A 23,326-nucleotide genomic window follows, 5' to 3' on the forward strand; every position below is an offset into this window, starting at 1 on the left:
AAAATTCATAGGTTTTACATAAAACTCTATTTTCACAAGGTTTGTGAATTTTTTCTCCTAAAATAAGAAGGTTACGTAAATTTAGTCAAACTATACGTAAATTATATCTAAAAATAAAATATTTACGTAAAGTTCAAAGGTTTTACGTAAAACTCTAATTTTCACAATGTTTGTGGATTTTTCTCCTAAAGTAAAGGGGTTACGTAAATTTAGTCAAACCTTACATAAATTATGTCTCAAAATAAGAGATTTACGTAAAATTCATAGGTTTTACATAAAACCCTATTTTCACAAGGTTTGTGGATTTTTTCTCCTAAAATAAAAAGGTTACCTAAATTTAGTCAAACTATATGTAAATTATGTCAAAAATAAAATATTTACGTAAAGTTCAAAGGTTTTACATAAAACTCTAATTTTCACAAGGTTTGTGGATTTTTTCTCCTAAAATAACAAGGTTACGTAAATTTTGTCAAACCTTATGTAAATTTTATTCTAAAAATAAAAGATTTACGTAAAATTCATAGGTTTTATATCAAACTCTATTTTCACAAGGTTTGTAAATTTTTTCTACTAAAATAAAAAGGTTACGTAAATTTAGTCAAACTATACGTAAATTATATCTAAAAATAAAATATTTATGTAAAGTTCAAAGGTTTTACGTAAAACTCTAATTTTCACAATGTTTGTGGATTTTTCTCCTAAAGTAAAACGGTTACGTAAATTTAGTCAAACCTTACGTAAATTATGTGTAAAAATAAAAGATTTACGTAAAATTAATAGTTTTTACGTAAAACTCAATTTTCACAAGGTTTGTGAATTTTTTTATCCTAAAATAAAAAGGTTACGTAAATTTGGTCAAACTATACATAAATTATATCTAAAAATAAAATATTTACGTAATGTTCAAAGGTTTTACGTAAAACTCTAATTTTCACAAGGTTTGTGGATTTTTTCTCCTAAAATAACAAGGTTACGTAAATTTGGTCGCGTAAATTTAGTTAAACCTTACGAAAATTATATCTAAAAATAAAAGATTTATATAAAATTCATAGGTTTTAAGTAAAACTCTGTTTTCACAAGGTTTGTGAATTTTTTTTTCATAAAATAAAAAGGTTACGTAAGTTTAGTCAAACTATACGTAAATTATATCTAAAAATAAAATATTTACGTAAAGTTCAAAGGTTTTACGTAAGACTCTAATTTTCACAATGTTTATGGATTTTTCTCCTAAAGTAAAAGGGTTACGTAAATTTAGTCAAACCTTACGTAAATTATGTCTAAAAATAAAAGATTTACGTAAAGTTTAAAAGTTTTACTAAAACTCTATTTTTCACAAGGTTCGTGAATTTTTTCTCCAAAAATAACAACGTTACGTAAATTGAATCCAACTTTACTTAAATTATGTCTAAAAATAAATAATTTACGGAAATTTCAAAAGTTTTACGTAAAACTCTATTTTTCATAATGTTTGTGGACTTTTTTATAATAAAATAATAAGGTTACGTAAATTTAGTCCAATTTTACGTAAGTTATATCTAAAAATAAAAGGTTTACGTAAAATTCAAAGGTTTTACGTTTACCTCTAATTTTTATAAAATTTGTGGATTTTTTTTATAAAACAACTAGGTTACGTAAATTTAATCCAACTTTACGTAAATTATGTCTAAAAATAAAGGATTTACGTAAAATTCAAAGGCTCTACGCAAAACTCATTTTTTTCAAGGTTATTGATTTATTTTGTATAAAATTACAACTTTACGTAAATTTAGTCCAATTTGACGAAAATTATGTTTAAAAATACAAAATTTAGGTCAATTTCAAAGGTTTTACGTAAAACTCTATTTTTAATAAGGTTTGTGAATTTTTCATCTTAAAATAACAAGATCACTTAAATTTATTCCAACTTTACGTAAATTATATTTAAAAATAAAAGATTTACATAAAATTCAAAGGTTTTTCTGGATTTTTCTCCTGCTATAACAAGGTTACGTAAATTTAGTCAAACGTTACGTAAATTATATCTACAATAAAAGATTTACGTAAAGTTTAAAAGGTTTTACATAAAACTCTATTTTTCACAAGGTTTCTGGATTTTTTCTCCTACAATAACAAGGTTGTGCAAATTTTGTACAACTTTATGTAAATTATGTCAAAAAATAAAAGATTTACATAAAATTCATAGGTTTTACGTAAAATCTATTTTTCACAAGGTTTATGGATTTTTTTCTCATAAAATAACAATGTTATATAAATTTAGTCCAACTTTACGTAAATTATGTGTAAAAATAAAAGATTTACTTTTATGTAAAATTTTATTTTTCACAAGGTTTAAAGTAACAAGGTTATATAAATTTAGTCAAACTTTAGGTAAATTATGTCTAAAAATAAAAAGATTTATGTAAATTTCAAAGGTTTTACGTAAAACTCTATTTTTCACAAGGTTTCTGAATTTTTTCTTATACAATAACAAGATTCCGTAAATTTAGTCAAACTTTATGTAAATTATGTCTAAAAATAAAAGATTTACGTAAAGTTCAAAGTTTTTACGTAAATTCTATTTTTTACAAGGTTTAGGAATTTTTGTCAAAAAATAACAAGGTTACGTATATTTAGTCCAACTTTATGTAAATTATGTCTAAAAATAAAATATTTACGTAAAGTTTAAAGGTTTTATGTAAAACTGTATTTTCCACAAGGTTTGTGGATTTTATCTCCTAAAATAACATGGTTACGTGAATTTAGTCGAACTTTATGTAAATTATGTGTAAAAATAAAGGATTTCCATAAAGTTCAAAGGTTTTACGTAAAACTCTATTTTCGACAAGGTTTGTGGATTTTATCTCCTAAAATAACAAGGTTATGTAAATTTAGTCCAACTTTACGTAAATTATGTCTAAAAATAAAAGATTTACGTAAAGTTCAAAGGTTTTACGTAAAACTCTATTTTTGACAAGGTTTATGAATTTTTTTCTCCAAAAATAACAATGTTACGTAAATTTAGTCCAACTTTACGTAAATTATGTCTAAAAATAAAAGATTTACGTAAATTTCAAATGTTTTACGTAAAACTCTATTTTTCATAAGGTTTGTGGACTTTTTTAATAAAATAACAAGGTTATGTAAATTTAGTCCAATTTTACGTAAATTATGTCAAAAAATAAAAGATTTACGTAAAGTTCAAAGGTTTTATGTTAACCTCTAATTTTCACAAAATTTATGAATTTTTCTTATAAAATAACAAGGTTACGTAAATTTGATCCATCTTTACGTAAATTATGTCTAAAAATAAAAGATTTACGTAAAATTCAAAGGCTCTACGTAAAACTCATATTTTCAAAGTTATTGATTTTTTTTATAAAAAATTACAACCTTACGTAAATTTAATCCAACTTGAGATAAATTATGTCTAAAAATACAAAATTTACATAAATTTAAAAGGTTTTATGTAGAACTCCATTTTTAATAAGATTTGTGAATTTTTCATCCTAAAATAGCAAACTCACATAAATTTATTCCAACTTTACGTAAATTATGTCTAAAAGTAAAAGATTTACGTAAATTTAAAATGTTTTACGTAAAACTCTATTTTTTTCACAAGGTTTATGGATTTTTCCTCCTAAAATAACAAGATCACGTAAATTTATTCCAACTTTACATAAATGTCTAAAACTACAAAGACCTTTTTGTCTTGAGAGATACACTCGACCTTTTCTCTTCGTAAAAGGAACACAACCTACCTATTCATCAACTATTTGTACTGTATTGTACTAGTTTCATTTCTTTGGTTAACTCCATTTTACATGTGCACCACATCTCTCCATCTGGGTCTGGGTTGGAATTCCTTCAATTTTTACCATAGAAGAATTTAAAATATCTGGAAGAATAAAGTGGTTGATCCATCATCAAATGATCTCAGATCTGCAGGTTTCACCAACGCCCTGCACAACGGGCACATTCTCTCTTTTTCAAACCTGAAATCAGAATGTCACTCAACAAAATGATACTAACAACGAAACAGAAAAGAATATTATTAACTAAGCATTCTGATACACAATCTTCACAAAATATGTGTTTACAGCAAAGTAGAATAGGAGCATGCATCTTCTCCTGGCATATATGAAACAACATGGTACTCAAGCTTTTGAGAGACTCATTAACAAGATGCGCGTTACACATCTTTTTAATCCGATTAATTAGTTCCAGGTTGTTCAAGCAGTTTTTAAATGGTTTCTCTTCAATTTAAGTTTGTTGTCTTTACTAACTTTAGATATCTAGCTTATACGACTTGAAACTTTATCACTCAAATGAACCTTTAATTTGTAAACATATGTTTTTCTATATTAATAATTCAATATGTGATTCTTAAGGAATTAAATAACCATAAAAAAAGTATTGTTTCTTTTAACATAACTTAGCTTAACACATTGATATGAAGCTGTAAAACAAAGACACATGTCAAAGAACTTTGCTTATTAAAAAAAACATCAAATGATTTGTAAAGGGACAAAGTATCACAGCAACAACAATACAAGCTAAATTTCCAACAGACTTGTGAATTAATCGAAACAAGAGGAAAATTTGGGAGTTAATTTACCTCCTTGATAATTCTGAGTCCCCTTTCATGAGCAGTATTTTCAATTATTGGGACCACAAGCTCATCATAATAACCGTGACCTAGAATTGATAATCTCCATGTTATTAATTTGGAAAATAAAAGAGAACCCATAAGAGAAAAAAATTTACATTACCATGTTTATGCTTGCATATGTGCTTAGCCATGTTATAGCAGTATGCATGAGAGAATAAAAGAAATTAAAAAGAGGACATGATAAATCTAAATTCCTCTGTTAACATAATTTTCAGATTCATATGCTGCATCTGAATTTCAACCGATAGTGGAAATATTTTTTCACATTTGCATGTCGGCAATGTTTCACATATCAAACTATTGTAGTGTTGAATGCAGTAATATCTACTCATAAAAAAAGAACAAATTCATGACAGAGAGATGTACAAGGACTCTTAGGAAGTCTTTCAGCTTAAAATATATAGTTAGATATTCTTGCATTAAAAGGGCAATACTTTAGTCTAGTGTTAATGTAAGCAGAGCATAACACCATTAAGCATATTCTTCATGCACAATGAACATTTTCGAATCATTAATTCATTTCAACATCAAAATTAATTCACTTCAACATCAGAAACTAACCATTTCATCACATTATGCACCAAGGAAACACCATAAATTTGTAAACTGAGGGTCTTTTCACAGGAAAAAGCCTTGCACATATATGTATATAGTATGAAATTATTTTAAAATTGAAGCTACATGACTGCACATTTGATCAGCCATGAAAAAATCAACCATTACAACCTGTAGAGACAGTATATATGCTGTTTAGTTAAGCTTGTGAAACTAGGTAATTCCTTATCAAAATCGGATTTCCTTATCATCAATATGATCGGAAGAAAATATAGGTATTTGCTTGTGCGACTTTACAAAATATAATATTAATGTAGATCCTTATCTAACTTCAACTACATTAGACCGTTGTTGCTACTATTTACCTTTTGTTGAATCAGCTGGAAGTGGTTTTGATACTGTTTCAATAAGAAATGTCTAAGCCAGAAGCAGTGTTGAACAAGAACGACAGAGACTGGGACTGAGTATTGAGGAACAAAAGAAAACCCATCAGAAAACACTACACCATAAATGGCCTATTGCAACATCGTAAATGAGTTACAATAGAGCCTATAAATGTAACAATAGGAAAAAAAATGGGACAAGGCAACACATTAGGTCATATGTAAAGTGTTGGTATATTAGCCATTGCCTTTGCCGTCAAAGGCAACATTATGTTACCAAATACAACACCAAGGAACGTGTTGCCATATTTTACAGCAAATGCAACATTACATCACAAAATAATTAAAAGCAACATTGTTTTCTCATAAAAGCAACACTTTTAATATTAATAGTATGTTGCCTTTGTTAAGTAATAGCAACACTTATGTACAAATAATGCAACACTTATGTACAAATAATGCAACACTCTTTTAAAGTAAATGCAACACTCTTTAAGCATAAGCAACACAATATTTTTATACTAAAGTAATGATTGTTTGCATTAAGGCAACATTTTTTTACGAACAGCAACACATACCTGCTAACTAAAGCAACAGAATTTACAATTAGAGCAACACTTTCATATTGACAACTGCAACATTTTGTAATGTATAAGCAACATTATTTGATTTTTAAAAGCAAATCCGAAAAAGCAACACTTAATAATCGAAAAGACAACTTTTTAAATAAATCGCAATATAACATCTGTTTACATAAAAAAGAAACAGTACCAAAAGAAAATTGTTTGCCAAAAGCACCTAATATTCGAATTCAACAAAAGCACCTAATATTAGAATCCAACAAAAGCACCTAATATCTAAGCATTGCAATCATAAACAACTTTCTTGTGTGAATTGCATCAAGCTTTGTTTGTCCACGATATCTCATTGTCTTAGTCTGACCAACTTCTGTCACTATTACAAAAAAACCACAATAGGATTGATTTTCCATAGCAAAAGTGTCATGAATCCATACACAGCACATATGCGATTCAGAAGTCAAAATCATCCTGATTTGGCTTGGGAGAAGTCAACAAAGCAGTATAAAGCCTGAGTATATCTTCTCCCAAGGAAGAACAACGAGACAATGGTCTTCTTGGCCTGATAAAAGACAAAGAAGTAAGTGTCAATCGATGCCTATATCTTCTCCATGCCAACTGAATAGCAACAGCAGCCCATGTTCTCCAGCCTGGTGAATAATATCTCGCACTTCTCTTCACTCTTTCTTTAACAAATGTGTACCTAAAATGTTGTGTCACATATTTCACATCTTCTGCTTCTAGCCCAAATGCTTCTGTTGTTTCAAGTGTCACTAGTGTACATGAAGATGGATGTAATCTTTCGATAAATGGCCGTCTTAAACACCATGATAAGAGTTCATCTCCGCTGAAATTTCCTGGGCCTAACATGCAGCAACTCTTTACACCATCTCTTAGAACTTGGCTGCTTTGGAGGTGTCCTCTTACTACGGATAACATTCTTTGTACTGGGTCTCCCTCTCTTGTTATCTAATTCCATAACATGATCAATTTCAAGATACTACTGATTATGATTATGAAAGGTTTTACTCAATTAACTCCAATCAAATGTTTGTAAACTTACTGTTTCTCCCTTTGTGAAAATGAGGGATTTCACTGTCACAGATGTTCTCTAGGACAAGTTCATCCATCTGTTGAAAAAGTGGTACCTGACAGATAAATTTCAAACTTCAATGTTTATGTAATTAAGGTTCATAGTTAGCCCAACTAGCTTAAGCTTTGGGTTTAATTGGTCGGAGGAAAAATACCTGTTTAACCAAATCCAAGCAGAGATGGTACTTGATATCTCTTTTGAGGCCCTCAGGCAGGTTCCTTATCATCTCACATTCATCAACCCCGCGCATCGCCGCCCATCGCTGCCTCTCGTAGTTGCGCATGCGGTGCCTGAATTCTTGCGGCAACCTTTTTTTCCTCATCTTTAATTGCATTGCTTGCTTCTTAGACATTGTTGCGTGCAACAACACCTTAATTCATCCCAGATTACGAAAGTGTTATTTACTTGAAATACATGTATAATTAAATTAATTAATATATATATTTAATTGAACTTGGTACCTTAATATTCCCAATCAACATGGTAACCAAAAGGAGTCCACTTGTAAGAACAATGATGTTGAAAACAACTTCCAACCATTCAGTTGTGCTCTCCAGGTTTCCAAAAGTGCTGAAATCATTTCCATATATATAAGCTCCATACAAACAAAATTAAAAGGTGAAAATGAGGAGAGAAGTAATACCTGAGAGTCATAAGGCCCCAGAAGATGGGAAAGAGAATTTTCTCCAATCTATTATCATTAGTGACAAGTTGAACAGTCCATTTATAAGCACCATAATTATAATTATGGCTAGTGCCTAAACAGGTAGCCCTGACAACTTTGTTATCTGCCCATTGAATTCTGGAAACATCCCTACCCTTGCTTGCTGTTCCGTAGTAAATAGGTTGTTTACAAGACAGTAAATTCAACCCACATCCTGCTGTTTCTCTGCATTGTTCTCTCAAGCATTTTGTTGTTCTTTGAAGCCCTAGTAAGTACCAACATGCTCCTGCTGCCTGCATTTGGTTAACAATCTATAATGTCTTTGTTTCCTAAAGCAAACAGATCATGTAAGCTAAGTATAACATTGAGGCAGTACCAATGGTTGATCCTGCCAAGAGAGCAGCAAGAGCTACTGCTGCCTTGTGGAAGATGCAAAGGTAAACAAGATTTTATAGATGTTAAGGGGCTAATTTTACACATATGGGTAGATATTATAAAAAAAAAAATAAAAGAAGTTTTGGCTCTTTTTACAATTCTGAGTTGTAGCTCTGCAGCAGCAGCTTGGTTAGCTGCTGCATACTTTGGCAGCAACATGGAATTCAGCTGCCAAGGCAGCAGGCTGTGGGATGGATTTGATCCACCCCAATACCATCGCATTAATATTATAAGTGGAAATCAAGAACAACTAATGCAATTTGGTTAATGGAAGCAAACAACTGTGCAATTTGACAACTCAGTAACAAACATATATATTCACATCCACAGTCAATCAAATGTGTTGTGATTGTAACTCAAACCAAACAAATTATATGACGCCATAAGTTTGATACAACTGTAATAGTACCTTTTCAAAGTCTGACAAGCCTAATGAAGAATTCGTTGATAAATCAGCACTTCCTGCACCAAACACAAACAATTCATACATCCATGATAAATCACATGCTAATATCATATTCAGGATTTTTTGTCAACATATTGAGGATTTTTGTCAACATAGAGTCCTGTACCTTTCTCGAATATATCTCGGGATCAAATCAGCACTTACTACACTCAAAATTTTGCATGCAAACAATATCAGAGAGAGTGCACCGTATTCACAGTTAAAGTGGACGCCTATCAGCTTATTTCATACAATAACAACTATATTTTTTTTTAATCCAAATGAGCCCAGTAGGTAGTTGAGATTTTATTCAGCTGGCACAGTCATGCTAAGGTCCTAGCATGTTAATTCAGTGCCAACAAAATATAAACATGCTTATTGGCTCTATTTAGTATATTATAAACTAAAAGAATCCAATTATTATTATAAATAAGTAAAAAGTTCCTGATTCATATCATGGGCCATTAGCCTATAATATAATTATCTAAATCCATACACATAAATGCATTGAAATTATGAATTGGAAATCATATGGTACAGTTGAAAAAAATGATATGTTTTTATATGCCAAATTATGGAAAAGAGCAAAAGCAACATGACTTTTTAATTTCATCTAAGCTAATTAACTATTAGCAATTTTTGTAACTTAATGTTGTCAACAACTACAAGCAATTTACACATAAAGCATATGCAGTGAGCATAATTAAAAAAAGAAATACTTTTATTTCTTGCAGCTCAGTTAATATGAAATTTTTATCTTTCAAAAAGTTTTATATTTTTAGTATTAACTTTCCTTATTCATGAGAGTATTTTTAATACCAGAAAAAGAATATATAAAATATTTTGGGAAGAAAAAATATTGAGCATATGAGCTTGTTAACCTCCAGCAGTAAATTAACACACTCCACCGATATAGTTAATTGCCATTAGAGATTAGTGTTAGCATGCAATATTAAAATTTATAGCTACATATGAACAAAAGTGAAAGGATTTGACAAAAATAAAAGTCAGAAATAATTTTATAATTTTTGGTGTACCATAATAAGCCAGCAGCAATACTTTGAAAAATACCACTGCCACTGCAAAGCAATTTTTAAGACTAATAGAGAATGCTTTTCTATGCCCTATTTCCTAGATTGATCTTGAACCATCAATATACAGAATCTGTGAATTTGATTATTAACACATTCTGACCCTGTTACACCAAAAATATGAAATTTCATGAACTTTAAAGCATGGATGTCAAAATTCTCTTTGAGAGTGTCCTACGGAGCTGGTATTCTGCATTTGTTGTGGTCTACAACTAAAGTGGAACTTTTTCTAAATTATTTATCCAAATAGCATGCACGGTAAGAATTGGATTGACTAAAACTTAAAATTCACAAGAACCTGTTGTGTTCCCTAGACATAGATAAGAGGAAGAATGCTTCCTGCTCTGCACAGGCAAAAGAATCATGAAAATTTCCCCTCTCAGCCAAACCATTTACCTTGAGGCCCTATACATATGCTGCAAGATGTTAGTAACTTGACAAGGCCTCAAGGTACCTAAAACTAGGTGTTAGGCAGCCAGCCTAATCTCATAGATATCTTTATCTGTCAGATATGTTCTGAAAGCTTGACAGACCAAGAAATTGACCTTTCAAATGGTGTTAGATATTAGCTAATAATCAATTGGTTTGGAAGGTAGGCACTTTAGGTGCACCTCTTTTAGAAGCCCCACATGGTCTTATGATGGTTTTTGGAAAACAGGTTTAAAAGAAAGAAAGACATTATAAGATAGGCTAAAAGCCTTATAAGAAAGTTTCTCATACTAGTCTACCAAACAAGCTGTAATTTGATGATTGCGAGATATTTTCAGAGTACTTTCAGGTCCCATAACAAGCTATCTAAATGGTGCAAGGAAAAGGAGGAAAAGAAAAGTTCCAACACCACCTGACTCAAATATCAAAACACAAATTGCACTTGTATAAAAAAGAATGTGTGTGCTTTCAGTTGCTATAATTACCATCTGATCAATTTTCATGGTGATAAAATAACACAAGTCAGTCACTATACATTACTACCTAATCTAATCTAATATAAATCCTTTGTCTATTTCTATTTCACTTATCCATTTTCATTTGGTTGTCTAGTAAGGATGTATTAACGATGATCACCACACCTCCATACCTAAACTACAGACTTCCACATCATAGTTTGTGATTCAGACATTCCAAAATTAGTAAATCTTAATTTGCAACATTAATTCTGCCAAACTTAATTGTAAACTCATGTTTACCAAACAACATCTGACACATATCACTTGTGTTTTTTACCACGATACAATACAAAACTATTATTTATATTTAACATTAAGTTGCACAATTTCTTTTCAAAATATACCATTATCTGAGGAGCAGTTCAGAAGAGAGACTTTGAAAAATGCAAAATCTAAATTATTAGGACCTTCTACCCTTCATTACATGCAGTTGATTGAGCTTCTACACTTCAAAACGAAATAAATTAATAAAGAGAAACAAATTTGCAGGTAAAAAAACAAATAACAAAAAGAAACCACATGTAATCCCCTAACTCGAGGACAACTATCTCATTTGCTGACACAAGTTTATGCATACAATCTTAGAATATAAAAACTTCATATTTGGAAAACTCTGCTCATATGGCTATGGAAATTCAAAACACAGAACAAAATGATGTATTTCTCACTGAGTTCAAGAACACCAACTTGCATTTCTGGGTGAGTAGTGGAGTTAAACTAACAACTAACAGTGGATAACAATTATCAAATAATAGAAAGCATCAAGAATTGGAAAAGTTTTCCTAAATGAAAATTCAAATTTTGCACGCTTGAAGGAAACTGATATTTTGCAGAAATGGAAAACTCAAATTAGAATATACGTGAAAGCACAAACCTCAGGCGTGAAGTAAGAACAACAGATAAACCCTAAATTTGAGTTCGAATTCATCTATTCCTACCACCAGTTACGCCATACCAAGAGAAATTGTCAATGAGCACTAAATTTTGGATCGAACCAGGAAGCCCAAAACATTAGGGATATCGGTGTGAGAGGAAAGGATGAGAGAGAGAGGTGAGAAAAAGTTCTGATCTAGGGATTTCAGGATAAGGGAAGTAGAAAGACTGAAAGGGTAAATTTTGTTTTCATTAGACTTTGAGGGTTTTTTACTTTTTGTTTCTTGGGATTTTGGAGGTAAAATAATTGGGGGGAAATTTTAGAGCCAAAAATTTGATAAAATTGATTATTAACAATTTGATAAAATTGGAGGGAATGAATTATTTTAGAGAATGAATTATTTTACTATTCATTATTTTCTTTTATTACTTTTTTGGAAGGAAATTTTAGAGCCAAAAATTTAATAAAATTTTAGAGAATTAATTGGTTTGATATTTTGAAATTAAATATATTAGTATGAAATTTTAAAGCAAAATAATTTGATAAATATTAATAGCTTTTTTTTTTGTTAATATTTTTTTATTACTAACAACTAATATTTCAATATATTTAATCTCATTTTTTTAAGAAATTTTATTTTATTATTATATTTTATATTTAATTAATTTACAATAATTAATTTGGGGGATTTTTTAGAGTCTACAAATTTGGTGAAATTTTTGAAAATTATTAGTGTAGATTTTAAAGCCAAATTAATTTGAGGGAAAATTTTAAAGCAAAAATGAGGGAGAAAATCTGATGTCCCCATTTCGGTGTCCCCGTCCATGTCTCTCTCACAAAAAGTGGTCCCTTTTAATTAAAATAATATATTTTATGAGTCAAGAGGACCCACATGATTAAAAGGGGCCACTTTTTGTGAGAGGGACATGGAAGGGAACACCGAAATGGGGACAACAGATTTTCTCCCCAAAAATGATATAGAATAATAAATAAAATTATTAATTAAATATAATGTATTATTAATCAACATATTTTTATCTACAAATTAGCCATACTTATTTATTTATTTATTATTATTATTATTATTATTGCAACATTTTAAATATTTCTTTTACATTGTTAAATGTTGCTTTATCTAACTACCAAGTTAAATCATGCAACATTATTTATAAATAGTGTGTGAATGTTACACTAGCTCAAATAAAACAACTGAAAAAAATAAAAAACAACACATTTTGTAGAAGTGTTATCTTAGACATATATGAATAGTAGCAATTAAATAAATTTAGAGAACGCAACATTTTAAGGCAACACGTTTAGAAAAGTAGTTGCCCTAGGCAATCTATGGTGTAGTGAAACTTCGACCACGACAGGCAAACAGAGAATGGTGAAAGGGAAACGGAGAAAAGCGAAAGGTAAGCTTAACGAACGGTGATCGGAAGTCTAACGAACGGTGATCAGAAGTCTAACGAACGGGATCGGGAGTTTGGCGAGCTAACAATTTGAGACTGGGATACAGGAGATATGAAGTTAAGAATGTGTTATGGATTAGGGATTACAACGCCTATATAACCTGTGGATTTATATTAGTCAGGGCCAATTAATATTCTGGGCTTTTTTAGTTGATCCCATAAGACAGTTTATAAAACCGTTGTTACAAAAGTGTTGTTAAAAGCCTGTTCTTTTTTATCGTGATTCATTATTCCAGTAGCAGAAAATTATTATAATCATGCATGCCCATGCGCTATTTCTCGTATATTATCATCATCATGCTTAAATAATTCTCAAACACTAATATTAAAGTAATTTATTTTTGGGTATAAACTACCATCATGTTAATCCTATGCTTCATGCCCTTTATAATTATAGTAAAGCATTGTAAAAAGTAGAAAACAAAAAACAACTAAGAAACTACCTTAATTAGTTACTATTCATATTCAGTCTATAAATACAACTAAGCTAACCACATGAATATAACTAGAACTAAGCTAACCACAAACATAGTTTCATCAGGCCCTATGGAGAACCTTATAATACCTTCAGAGTTTCAGAAATTTGTTTAAGTTCTAGCATTTGGTCTTCCAAAGCTAGGGGTGAATATCTGGCCTACTGCTTCAAGTGCCGACACGTTCCAGTTCTCCACATGTCTAACAACCTGTCAAATTGAACGCTTGCTACACATTATTAGTTTGCAAAAATAACTTGTATGTTAATTTTTTGTGTCAAATTAGCATAGCTATGTTTTTTCTATGAACCATTACACATGATTCTGTCAATAGTTTGAATTTTCTTGTTTGTTAGGTATATTATTTCCTCTAACTATTTTGCTAGGAGTTAATAACAACTCAGTCAAAGAGAGTTCTAACCTCATAACACAGAAATTAAGAGGTTCAGCTTCTTCTTCTTTTAGTTTATAATTGCCCCCTTCAAATAGAAGTAAGGTTACAAGTGAAAGCTTTGTGCTCAAGATGAAGTTCAATCTGAGGCACACCATTATGAATTTGATAACAAAAGTACATAAATGTGGTGTGAATTTGGTACGTTCAACTGCCAGTATAAATGAGAAGCACCATCATACAACAAAAAATTAGGATGTGTGCTGGCAACAACTAATGCATTTAATTAAGCTTAAACATATTGCAAACTGATTTAGCATAGGTAGTCAAGTAGGATTCAAAGACAGTTTCATAACAATTGAGTTTTAAAAATTAGCAGAGGACTTTTGATTCCACAATCCTATTTTTCACAACACAATATTAGATCAATACATAAAAATCATTCAACTGCTCATTACTACAGCAAACTCAAAATTGCAGTAAAATAACCAAGGCTTATTATTTTGTATCTTAATTCGATAAAGGGGTTAAAAACTTACTAGAATTATGAAAGGGCCAAACAATTCCATCGATACAATCTGGCTTCACAGAGGCGAGTTCAAGTAAGAAATCATAGATACTTGTTTGATGAAGCCCATGAACAGGCATCCTTCAATCTCTAGATAACTCTCCAATTCAAAGATTTCGAGCATCAATTTCAATCGGCAAAAGATTCTTTAGGAAAGCTAATCCTAACGAGGTTCAAACAAAAGAAGAAGAATTTCAATCATAAGTTATCGAATTTAGATTTAAAATTGGAAAGGAAACTTACCAGAATTATGGAAGCCCAAAAGATGCGATTGAATTACGAGTTGGAGGATCAATTTCATAATAGAAGCTAAACCCAACAAGATTCATATAAAATAAAAAGAATTTCAAGATGGATGAGTTTGGCGGTAGAGTTAAATTTAGAAGATGGAGGTCAGTTGGGTTGAGAAGAGAGTTGAGAAGAGCAGTTGATGAAGATCGAAGAATTACAGAAGGAGTTGAGGAGGAGTACAGAAGGATGTCTGTCTACTTTTGTGTGAATAAAGTTGGAGAAAAGAAGGTAACCTGAACAGTAAGTCAACAAGTTAAATTCCTTTAAAACGTTTACAAAATATTGAATGGTTCAGATCTATTCCAATTATAATGAAGGGTAAATCCAACGAAGTAATCCTTACTTTGTTTATTAACAAAGTAAGGATAGCCTGCACCTAAATTATATCTTTCTCATAAACTTTTGCCTACCAAAAAAAACTGTTGAAAAACTGCTTGGTTAGCTGGCGTCGTTGGAGTTCACATTGGGTCATTGTCGTTTAACTTTCTTGGTGTTTCTCTATTCTGCAGCGAGCCTAGCGCTCGATTCTTACGCCATCTAGCAAATACGATTATTTTCAACTGTAATATTTGCATGAAGAATTTCTTATGGTCAGGTTGTAAATTTATGGGGAGTTCACTTTTTTCACGGTTAGAGATGGAGAATATGGAGAGGCAGTTGTAAAAGTAGTTACTCATGTTTAAGAGAGATTAGGGTTTAGATATATTATACATACATACAGTGGCGGAGCCAGGAATTGACAGTTGGGTGGCTAATTTTAGTTCGACTAGTGGGAGTAATTTTTCGAAATCTAGCCTGATAGAGTTGGGCAAAGTTTTTTAAACTTCCAGCACATTGAAATTTTTTACACTTACAGCACATTGAAACATTGAAACTTGCAGCATATTTTTTTAATTTTTAAAAATGTAAATTCCAAATGTAACATTCATCTATTAACAGAATTGTGTTATAATTGATCAAGATTTCCATGTGGCAAATTGAAAAATTATTAATACCTATAAAAAAATTAATGAAATCAAATACTTTATCCATTATCTTCAACCACATCTGACGGCTAGTCCAGAAGACTTTAATCTCTAAAATGCAAGTTAATGAGAGTAATGGAATTCATATCTATAACCCGCTTCGTATTGATTCTTTCTGGTGGATCGCTTAAACTTCTAGACAGACTATTTGAGTCGGCCTTCCATCACTGAGCAACAATTACAGTTACCTGTGGCTTTTACTCGGACTGTCTTCTCGGAAATTAGCAATCATCTCACTGGGGGATTTCTAGTTTAATCTTCCAAACAATCCTCCAGATATAGTACAACAGATTTTATCAATCCGGCATGGCAAGTACAATGAATATCACTGTGTCTCTGGCTCCCAAAAAATCCTATGAAATATCTTGTTGTGTTTGGAACAGTGTTAATATTAATTTCAATCTGCATATCTCGGTTAATCTGGCGAGTTCAGAATTTGTTCATTTTAAAATGGAACGGGCGGTTATATGCTCCGCATTTTGCCTACTTTGGTATCTGATTCGAGACTAGGCGAATGAGAAATTCACTCGCAGAGACAACTTTGTTAAGTAAGATTGCAATCTCTTTTCGACCCCCAAACGTGTGAATGCAACCCTCCGCACTAGGGTTGGCTAAATATAACTACGGACGGCTCAACTTCGGGGGTTTCTATAGCTGTGGGTGTAAGAGGGGTCTTCAATTTAAAAGCAAAGGCTTTCGGTGCGGTTGTTTTGCTTTCTTCACTATTCAGGTGGCTTGGGAAAAGGGTTGGTATCAGGAGCCAGAGACACAGTGATAGATTTCATTGTCTCAAACTTGTTGATTCAGGTGGCTTGGGTAGGAATGGTTGTTTTGTCTCAAACTTGTTGATTCAATTGATTTCATTGTAACACATATTTATCGTGAAAGGTAACCGAGTGTCGGATGCTCTTGCGATTTACAGTAAAAAGACTCTTGATATTATTTGGTGGAGCTCAACTACTACTTTCTAAAATCCTTTGATTTTTTTATGACTGCTGTCATCGCAGACAGTTTCTATTTGTTTTGCTAGTCTTTTTCTTATCTCTTTTTTTTTATTTTTAATAATATTAGGCTCACTTGGGGGCCTGATTGTGAGAGATACCAATCTGGTTGGGATGTGTTGGTTTGGCTCCTTGAGTTTTTTTCGATTTCACTCAAAATTTTAAAAGTACGTAAAATAGAGTGTAATATTTTATTTTGTGATTTGTTTTTTTTTGAAACGCACTTTCGTGATTTAAAAATTTATAACATTGGCGTAAGGTTCATGTCATTGGCAATCTAAAAAGCTAACATGGTCAAACAAATGTTAGCGTCATAGGACGAAGGATATTTTTTTATCATATTTGTTTATTCGATTTCAAATTACCTATAAGTCAATTTAGTCCAAATAAAATTTCAATTATAACTTAATTCAACAATATTTGACAATTTAGTCATGGACAATTAGATCCGTCCTATGCATGTAATATGTATTTCATATCATCAGTCATGTGACTAAATGAATTTGGTCATTCACCTTTAGATCCAGACTTATTAATGTAAGCCTTAAAATATTTTGAATTTCTATCTTAAGATTGTAATAAACCTAGATCTCACGATAAATTACTAAATACTATATGGTTATTAAAGTTCGTGTGATCAAAACTGATCATATCATCGGGTGATCATTTGTTAAATATTGTGAAATTAATCCATAGATTACACATACAAGTCTATGGTGGAAGTGATACTCTACTGGCATATCAATTATATGGGTAAAAAGAAGGCTTAATACATCATTTGACCCTGAACTTATCCAAAAAGTTTGATTGGCCTCCTGAACTTTTAAAGCGCCATGATAGCATCCTGAACTTTGTATAAAATATTCAGTTAGCTCCCTGAACTTGTGTAAAATATAATCAATTGATCACTCGGTTACAAAAAAAAGTAAGTTAAATGCGGAAGATGCATTCCACGTATTTTAGAATGTTATTACATAATTCAAGAATAAAGTAAAAGTGAAGTTATTACTTGTTCAACTATAAATCTTGTATTCTCTAATATTACAACCGCAATACCCCGATCTTGATTGTTTTACTTTTTTAAGACGCGTGCAATATATTTTTCGCATTTAACTTATTTTTTTTCCAACCGAGTGATCAATTGATTTGTTAGGTTGTAATACTTTTAAGAGAGATACAGTTGAGAGAGAGGTGTGTTCAGGAGAGAGAGAGAGTAATGCGAGATGAGGGATATGATGGGCTAAAAGTGGAGTTTGGCTTGTCTAAAAAATTAGGGATAAATTATAAATTTAGCCTTATGATTATTGACGTGTAATATATTCAACTTCCACATACAAAATATTGAAATATTAAATTTTAAGTTTATTAGACGATGTAATTTCAAGTTTAATTAACGGAACATAAATTTGTTTCCTAGACAAAAATATGTGTAATTTCAAGTTTTTGTGAGAATGATGGATGTTGAAAAGTGGTCAGAATATGAAATTATACATATATAAAAAAAATTTATTTTCTATTAATAAGATTTGAAATTGCATCTTTTTGGTATGCAATAGACTTAATATTGCATTGAAATATGTGTAGATGCTAAATATGTTCTCCCTCAATTCCCATATTACTAAAAATCTAGGTTATCCCAAAAAGATTGACTTACAAAAAAGATAAAAATGCCCTTCTAACAATTGGACTTTTCCATGGGGTCAACATTCTGTAACAATTATTACCATTTTGGAATCTCTGTAACATTGGGAATACATTATCTATATTTTGTATGTTTTAAAATCACGAATTTACTTTTTACAAATCGATCAAACTATGTTGATTTTTTAATATCTACCCTATGTTTAATATGAAAAAGAAATGTTATTATAATATTTATACTCCATATAACACATTTTATACTATAATACTTCAATATGAATTTTAATATTTCAATGCAAGTCGTTGAATAATACCATTTTTTTTATAAAGAATCTGAATTTGAATTAAAGAATACGAATGTTATATTGGTCCTGTATGCATAAATTTAAAATCCCATCCGGTATTTGCTCAATTAGGATTACCAGGTTGACATTATTCCTACCCCATCTTGTTAATTCATAGCTACTGAATTCCCATCCTTTTTGTATGTGAGTACTCAACTTTGTGGAAACCTAGTGCCATCAACTTTAAGTCCGTCGCGAGCATTGATCCAATTCCGGATCTTGGTCGTTTTACTTTTCTTAACACGCGTGCAATAAATCTTCTGTATTTAACTTTTTATTTTTTTTGCAACCAGTGGTTGATTTCATTTTACGCATGGAGCTAATTGAACATTTTATGCAAGTTGATGGAACTATCGAGACACTTTAAAAGTTTAGTAGTCTAATCAAACTTTTTGAACAAATTAAGGAAAAAATGATATATCAAGCCTTTAAATTATAAAATTTTCTTTGAATACTAGTACAATTTTTGAGTACCAGAAAGAAAACTAAAATTCAAAATTTGTTAACAAGACACGAAAACTATACACGAAATTGAATAGGCACAACTTTCAAACACAACTCCGGGCAAAATGGAGGAGATGGAGAGTCCCAATGGAGAGTCTGCTTTTTCTCGATCACAAATGAAGAAGATGGAGAGGCAGCAGGCAGCAGTAATGAATAAGAGAGAGATTAGGGTTTATTTATATATAGATAGATAGATTAGTCTCTTCTTATTCAAAATTTGATTAGAAACTCCAATCGGTATTCTGAGAATTCCTGCAAAGTTATCCCCTTTCTTTCTGAGTTATCTTACTTCAACTGCTCTATTGTTTCTCTTGCTCTAGCTTTGCTCGACGAAATAAGGTAATTTTGGGTAATTTTCTGTGTTATTATTGAAATTCCTACAAAATGGTTTCTGTGCCCTTATGAAATTCCTACGAAATTAATGTTTTTCATTTTCTTTTTTTTTTGGAAATTCCTTTACTTCTTTTAATATGAAGTAAAATGGTTTGAATGTGCTTCTAAGACATTTTGGTTGATTAACTCAGATAATGGATTTGCGCAACTTCTGGTTCATATTCCGTTTGAGTGGTGAATTCATGACTACCAATGATGGCAAGTTGGTCTATGTACGCAGTGATGCTCGTGTTATCAACTTCGAACTTTTAGACGTGACGTTTAATGACTTGAAAACAAGAGTGGCTGAAATGTTTAATTGTAGTGTTAGTACCATTCGTGAGTTCAAGTACTTCCTCCCAGGTGATACAAACACTCTCCTTACTATCTCTAATGAAAGGGACTTAGAGGTGATGACGATTGTGTGTCCCAACGCGGGTACTATTGATATTTATGTAATTACTTAGTAGGTATTCTTCTTCATTGAAGTCAATTGTATCTGTTCTTGTTTTTAAAGTTAATTTTGAATTGCAATGGTGAAAACTTTATGATATAGAAATGTTCAATTACTGATATGCTGTTTCTTAATTTCTTTTTATGGGAGCAAAAGTGGTCATTAAACCACACAATTTTAAGTATGAGGATCCGCAGTTTTGTTATCTTTATGATTAATGTAAGTAATTGAAATTGTGTTGATGAAAGTTATCTGCATTTTATACTCTTGATAGAAGAATGGAGCAAATATGAATTGATTTTGATGAAAAGCTTAAAATATTTTGCAGGAAAGCTGAAATTATACAACAGAATTGAAAATTGATAAATGCAAGTGAAAATGGACCCAATATAGCTTAATGGAAATAGAGACAGACATAGAAATTCGCATATCAATGTGTTAAGAATTGATATATGTGAATATTTTAGTCCTAAATCAATTAAAATTTGTTTTTTCTAATCGTATAAATTGCGTGAGAACACCTGTTTTCTATAGTGTTTTTTTTTACATCCATAGTCACTTATTTACCATGTAATAATAAACGAGCAGCAGGATAAAACAGATAATATATTAATAGTGTAACGATTACAAAATACAATTATCTATTTAGAGAATTACATTGAAAATGGAAAACACAACAAAATAAATAAAGGAAACAGAAATGAAGTCAAACCGGAAAATGAATGTTAACCAGAGGCTTGAACTACCAGTTCCTTAAGATAGATTGCCCTGATTTGGTGACCATCTACAACGGAGTATTGAGGTGAATTTTGATTGTGTGCGAATGTATTACCCGAAGAAAAAGAACAGCAGCAAAAAAAATAGATTGCTTTGAAGAAAATTTCCCAAGAAATGTTTGTTCTGTGTAATGGACAAAAAACATAGATCATTACATACAGGGTTCAATTAATTATAGAATTGCTCGGATGAGAGATAGGAAGAGATCTCGGAAAAGTTAAATGTGTGAAGGATGTGGACCAAAAAGTCCTAGTTGGAGATAAGGATATAAAGGAACGATCGCATACAAGATGTTAGAGATATAAGTATCTCCTACGATATGATAAATCCTGACTACATGTGGGAATTCGAAGGGGTGAAGTCAAAATAACATTAAATAAGATAAGATTGAAGAAAGCAATAGGACTTGATGACATCCCTATCGAGATTTGAAGATATTTGGGAGAGGATTCGAATGGTTGACGATGTTCTTTAACAAAATTTGGAGAAACAATAAGATGCAATCGGAATGGAGGAAAAATATCATAATCCCTTTGTATAAGAACAAAAGTGATGTCCAAGATTGTGCCAACTATCGAGGAATCAAATTAGTGAGTCATAGTATGAAATTTTGGGAGCGAGTGATCAAACAAAGGCTAAAGATGACGGTGAAGATCTCGGAAAACCAGTTTGGCTTTATGCCGGGAAGATCAACTATAGAAGTCATCCATCTAATGAGACGATTAATGGATCATTATCGAAATAAGCTACCAAGAAGTACTTTGATATGGGTCTTAATAAGGAAAGGAATTTTGTGGAAATATATTAACATCATAAAGTACATGTGTGAGGGAGGATGCATAAGTGTAAAAGTAATGACTCATAATAATTAAGAGAGATTAGGGTTTAGGTTTAATGTTTGTATATATACATAGATAGATAGTTTAGTATGTTCTTATTCCAATTTCGATTCCAAACTCCAATTGGGAATTTCTTACTGATCTAAAGAGCAAAGCTATCTCTTTTACTTTGATATCTCTAGGGTTTGCTTCATGTTTTTTCTTAGGACTTTGTCTTGGCCAGTGATGAACTTCCTATAAAATGATTTTTGGTTTGGGATGTGATTTTCTCTTTGCTTTTTCTTTATGTTCTCTGTTGATGAATTGGTTTCTGTTTTGATTAGAGAGCAAAGTTGATTTCAATAGTGTTCTCTTGATGAATTTGGTTTCTTGTTTTGATTAGAGAGCAAAGTTGATTCCAAAATTCGAAGACTTAGAGCTAAAAATCAGTCCTCTACATTATTTATATTGATGGAGAGCCTCTCTCGACTTTTTAGTGTCTCCTTATGTCATTTTTTTTATTAGTAATTTACTATTAAGTCTCTCGCATCTCTTAGAGATGCTCGCTCTCTAAGCCATTTTGTTGTTTGAAGCAGGTGATGGATGTGTTTGACTTGATATTAGTATGCCATTTGGGTGGACAATTCCAGACTACCAATGATAGCTCGTTGATCTATGAAGGCGGTGATGCTTTTGGTATTAAATTCGACAAAGATGTTAATGCAGAGCTTATTGACTTGAAAAATGAAGTTGTAAAAAATATCATTGTTGTGTTAGTTCCATCTCTGGGTTCAAGTATTTCCACCCACGTAATAGGAACACTCTCATCATTACTATCTCTAATGAGGACGACCTAAAGGTCATGAGGATGTTTCATTCTGATTCGGTATCGGTCGATCTTTATGTAATGTTTTGGGTTTAATTTGATTCAGATTTTTAATGCCGATAAACTTTATACTATATAATTATATCTTGATGAATGTTTTTTTTTTTTTTTTAACTTTATGGTTATGAATGAAGACAAGTAATCGAAACTTTGCCAGAAAAGTCATTGGGTGCCCTTCAAAATTAAGTGTCTTGTTAATTAGCTATTTAAGTGTCCATTTGTCAAAAACAAAGTGTTATTAAATCATTGTAATCACTTATTATAAGTAAATTTATGAGGTTATTATATTAGGTGGTAGTTGTCATCCCAATTAATAGGCTCAACAAATTAAAAAAATAATGAAAGTCTAAATTTCAGATAATTTCATGGTGGATTTGGTGCAATAGATCCAATCAATGAAAGAGATAAGTATGCTACTCATTGAGAGATAATTGGTGTAATGAAAGAAAATACACAATTTTCATGTTTTTTCCTTGTTTTTTTACTATGGAAACCTCTATTTAGAGTTAAATGGTTGTAATTAAGAGTAAAAATATCATTTAAAAAAGGTTGAACAATAAATTAATTAAAAAACTCATAAAACTATTTTTTTTAGA

General features: G+C 31.0%; 1 pseudogene; it reads right to left on the minus strand.

Annotated features, from left to right (window-relative positions):
• Positions 1-6,309: 6,309 nt before the first annotated feature.
• Positions 6,310-10,284, minus strand: LOC136207249 (cyclic nucleotide-gated ion channel 4-like; annotated as a pseudogene).
• Between the last annotated feature and the right edge of the window lie 13,042 nt (positions 10,285-23,326).

Source organism: Euphorbia lathyris, chromosome 9 (genome assembly GCF_963576675.1).
Source record: "Euphorbia lathyris chromosome 9, ddEupLath1.1, whole genome shotgun sequence".
Taxonomy (NCBI): domain Eukaryota; kingdom Viridiplantae; phylum Streptophyta; class Magnoliopsida; order Malpighiales; family Euphorbiaceae; genus Euphorbia; species Euphorbia lathyris.